Consider the following 5,308-nt stretch of genomic DNA (forward strand, 5'->3'; position numbering starts at 1 on the left):
TTTCTTAAGCTAAAAATTAAAGTATTTTCGAATTTCGTCATAATGACTCAAAACTAAATTTGGAAGTTTGCAATTCTACCAATCCTTTTATTCATAAAGATAATTATCTAAGAATTAGATCGTCTGCTATTAAGAACAATTTTACAAAACCATCAATGTTATTGAGAGAATCCTTTTTTAAATAAAAAAAACCAGTAAAATAAGGCTTTTTATCGTTTATGGTAAATAAGGCAGGATGGGAATCATAGAAACCGAACCTAAACAAAAGAATTTCCTCAGGGGCAATTCCGTCCGATCAAATCTCAACAGCTCTCTCTGAATATATAGCCGTTAATCATAATCCTCCATCCCAAATACATTGGCCGTTTGCATCAATCAAAAATTCCCCCACAAACCCATTATTTCAACTGAATCAATCTCTCGCTATCATTACACAGGACACTCTCAGGTCGCACTCGCAACCAGCAATCCGAATCCGCTTTGGCTCTCTCTTTCTAATATTGAATTCAATTTCTTGGTTATTATTCGTTTTAATTCTGATTTTGGTTGTTAAATCAAACGCTTTTTGCAGGCTTATTTTTTTGTTTAATTGTTTGCAGGGAATTCTATTTCTCGTTCTCGTTCTCGTTCTCGTTCTCTCTCTTTTAGTTTATATATCTTTTGTTGTTTGTGTATTTATTTTTGTGCTAACGTTAATGAAAACTCGAAGCGTTCATTCATCTGCATCTTCGAACAAGACTCAATCGCAAAGCCCGCTTCAGGAACCATTCCTTCAAAGACGGAGTTCGCGAGAGAGAATGTATGTGGTTGCTTTACTGTGTTTAATATTCTAGTATAGGACAGATATATCTACGTTAAGAAGAAACTTATTGGAATCGGGAGAAAAAGAAATAAAATTTAATTTAAAATTGGTCATGTTTTCCAAGATCACACTTCCGTCAATTGCACTCAATGATTTTCGATTTAATTATACAAATTGGGTGGATTTTATTTGTTTTACAATGTGGGTTTTTGATAAGATTGTTTTGAAATTGTCTATATTTGATAAGAGGAAAGAAAATAATTATCGTAAAATCGAGTATATATTTTTCCAATTCTGATCCCAAGTTCCACGCTATCTCATCTGCAATTATGCTATACGTTTTTCAATTTTTCAACAAATAGGTAATTTTTATTTGCTTTACAATAGTGTTTCGAATATGATTCATAAACAGGGTTTTGAGGTATTCCGATAAGTTAAAATTGACCTTGACATCTGAAATCATGTTTTTCTGTGTTTTAAATTGGATTTTAGAATTTGTTTAATTTATGTTAATTTTAGAAGAACATAACTGTGTATCTAAGAAATACGATGCTTTTGTTTTGTGCAGTTGGACTAGTTCATATCGAACAGATCAACGATGAATTTGGACTACGTGCGTTACATGCTTGCAAAAGCAAGGAAACGTAAGGAAAATCCTACGCTAGTATCTCCATCCAGAGAGGCGTACAGAAAATAGCTTGCTGAAGCCTAGAATATGAATAGGACCAAGATTCTTGCTTTCAAGAACAAATCGCCTACGCGCAAATGGGGATGGCAATGGGCGAGCTGGCCTTTTACCAACAAACTCGTTACAAACGAGCCAAGCTCGCCTTTTTTCTATTTTTATTTTTTTGCTGAAAATAGATAAAGCAAAACTTATGGTTTTTTTTTTTAACAAAATATAAATAAACCGAGCAAAAAAATTTGATTACTTTTTCTTTATAAAATAGATAAAATATAAACCCTAATCATTTATCTGGGTTTGGGATCGACTACTTAAATTTTGAACAGGCAGAATTAAAAATTGTATACGAAAGACTTGTAACGTGTACAATTTTTTAAAGATAATTAAAAACAGTATTATAAAATAACAAATTGTGATTAAACTGGTATAAATAAATATCACTTACTTGACGACATATAATTTCGACATATTTATCTTGTATTCGGAAATGAGCATCCTGCCAATTCTTCACATATATTAATCCTTATAAAATATCTTTTTCAGTCAGCTCCCCTCTTACCTGCACTAAAAGCAGATTTCGAAGTTATAGTGCTAACCAGAGGTGTCAGTAAATCTTTTGCAATTGCGAAAACTACTGGTCATCTTCGTTTGTACCTCCGCCAAAATTCAATAACATTTTCAGAACTTTTTAATTGTTTTATTAGTTGGCATATTATGATTAAAGTAATCAATTAATTCAACAAGCAAAGTATTTGCACTTTTGTCCGATGTTTGAGCTGATGGAGATGCAGCAGACAAAGTATTACAAATGAAGATGAACCTATTGACCTATTGCATTTGAATCATACCTATACGTATTTATACCTTGAAATAAATTATATATTTCAGCATCGTCTTCTTCAGGTTCAACAGAAGGAGTAGGCGCAGAGGGTACTCGACTAATATTTGTACCCATTCGTTCAGCATATAATTCATACATTTCACTTAAAATTTGTTCTAAATTTCAATATGTGATAGGTGTACCAAAGGTTAAAGCTTTAGAAATTTGATCAATTCTATATTTAATTCCAAATAAATTATATCGGAAGTTCATTATGCATACTAAATCAAATAATATAGGTAAATCTTCTCAGTATTTTCTAAACTTCAATTCCAAAAAGTATATAATTGCACTAAAATTAGGATCATTTTTGTATCTATGAAAAGTCCTTGCAATTATATAAAGGCGTTTTAGCACATACAGTTAGTGGGATAGTTAACTCTAGATTAAATATTTGTACTATCATAAAAACTTGTCAATTTTTTTTTTTAACTTTTAAAGCTAAAAGCCAATCAGATTCGTTCAGAATAATGTCATCATCGTGTCTAATATGTCTATTGTTGTAAAACTCAGTTATTAAATGTTCAAAACATTCACATGACTTTAACAATAAGTAAGTGGAATTCCATCTATGACCTACGTCACTAACAAATATTTTAGAATTCATCATCCCAAATTCGACATAAACCATCTTGCACAATTAAATTTAAAATATGACATGCACAACGAATATACAACAAATAACCACCGAAATCAGGCTGTAATACCCTACATAATTTACTTTATTAACATTAGCATTATCGAACATAAAAGAACGAATTTTACTTTCACGACGATATTCTTTAATAATAGTCATAATTGCATTTTATATATTATTAGCGTTATGTAGGAATTCAATAATTTTAAAAGTAATAATTTTTTTATGGATACACCAAAGTAGGTCGATGTAGTGTGCAGTTTTCACGTATGAGACAAAATGTTGGTTGTCCGCTATTGCAAGAGCCAACTCAGCACCAGCAATAAGTTTCACCATTCCTGCTCGAGCATTCTCCTCTGAATATATCCAAGTAGAGAAGGGCAAAGTGGTAATACCGGCGCCTGGACTACCAAATTGCAATTGTGTTTGACCGGCTTAAAGAAGTTCATGTTTGGTCGCACACACTTTGTAGTGACGGTTGAGGTAGGTGGCACCAATGCCTTTATGCCATGCCAATCATTGTTAATAGTATTTATATACTATTTTGGACTCTGGGACTCCATCAACAACACGACCCGTCGAAATTTATTTAAAGTGAACCTAGCATTTTGCCTTTTTTTCCCTTTCGCTTCCCTCTAGCATCGAGAATTTTTAATTCGGGTTCCTCTTCCTCTTGTCTTCGGGAACATCGTTGCCATCCAAGTCAATTGGATTATTGCTAGGTCCACCCCCAAATCCAAATGTGGAATATCTTCAGGAATTGGTAAATCATTTAGACCGAAGAATTGACTCTGATATTGACTTTGCGGCGTCGTAGGTGATTCGCCTCCGACACCGAACAAGGATCCATTTCAGTTTGTTAAGTGTGAAGATACAATATAGATTAATAGATGATATAGAAAGATGATTGAATTGTAAAAAAGAATTGAAATTGAAGATGATTGAATTGTAAAAATGAATTTATATAATATGACCATATTGTATAATTGTAGAATAATTGAGAGTTGAGACAAACCAATTGAGACTTGAAAACACAATAGAGATTGAGAGAAACAGTGTTGAGAATCTTGAGATAATGAGACTTGAGAGTTGAGAGAGTTGATGAAAAATGTTGGGCCAATTGTATACCTATTTATAGAAGGAAAGGAAGAGAAGGAAAAAAAAAACAAAATAATTTTGGTGACGTTTAAAAAATCGACCGTATTGGTCACTGTTCAAGACAGACTCGACTTGCCAAACGAGCCGGTCTGCTCAGCTCAGTCTCTTTTTTTTTACGAGCTCCGCTATCAGGAGCCGAGCTGCTCTCCTTCTCGGCCCGTTTGTCACCCCTACCCGCAAAGAGACAATTTCGAATGAGTTTGCATCGGCTCCTCATGATGCCAAACCCTTAAAACCCTCTCGGCATATTCCCCATGTTAAACTTGTTTATATTGTTTCATGGAATTTTATCCAATTGGATGGGAGAGTTTTTTACCATGAATATTTCCTTAAAAAATATAAATCAACTCAATTCAATTCGTATATTCGTACAGACTTCCAAGAGGACTTTAGATGCTGATGATATTGTGGATGATTACTATTTGAACCTATTAGATTGGGGCAGTAGCAATGTTCTAATGGTGCTACATCAGAACTTGTCACAATTGATGAAGAAAATGGCTCTGTTACCAGTGTCAAATGGACTCTCGATGGACAACACATTGCTGTTGGCCTAAACAACTCAGAAGTTCAAATATGTGATTTAACATAGGGATGACAATTTACCCGCCCTGCCCCAAATGAGGCAAAAAAACCGGCCTCGACAGTTGGCAGGGCGGAGCGTAAATGGTCGCCCATGTCTCGTGTCTCGCCCCGAACCCACTCCGTGAAATTATTATTATTATTTTTTTTGTTCCTAGACCCGTTCCAAATTTCCAGCCCGCCCAAGTAAAAAAAAGACTAGAGCCCAATTCCCCAAACCCAAAATACAATATACACAAGGAGGAAATGGTGGCTAATGGCTGCCCCACGCACCCACTTTTCCACAAAAGCCTTTGACCAAAATTTTTGTAATAAAAAAAAAAGAAATGGAAACAAAATTGTTATGTTCGAAAATCCCCCCCTCATTTGCAAACCAAGAGAAGAGAAATAGACAGAAAAGAGAGGAGGAAAAAAAAAGAAAAAAAGGAGTCCGGATCCGCCGCCTACTGACGACTCGGACCTGTCCGACTTCGACCTCTTCGGACACACCACGATCAGTCAGAGAAACGCTATTTTCTGGAAAGTTAGACATGTTCTCTATAAATAATTTCTTTGAAAATGTAT

General features: G+C 34.4%; 1 pseudogene; it reads left to right on the plus strand.

Annotated features, from left to right (window-relative positions):
• The first annotated feature begins 617 nt into the window (after nucleotides 1-617).
• LOC111388491 lies at nucleotides 618-4,754 on the plus strand (annotated as a pseudogene).
• Nucleotides 4,755-5,308: the final 554 nt, after the last annotated feature.

The sequence above is a fragment of the Olea europaea genome, unplaced genomic scaffold (genome assembly GCF_002742605.1).
Source record: "Olea europaea var. sylvestris unplaced genomic scaffold, O_europaea_v1 scaffold500, whole genome shotgun sequence".
Classification (NCBI taxonomy): domain Eukaryota; kingdom Viridiplantae; phylum Streptophyta; class Magnoliopsida; order Lamiales; family Oleaceae; genus Olea; species Olea europaea.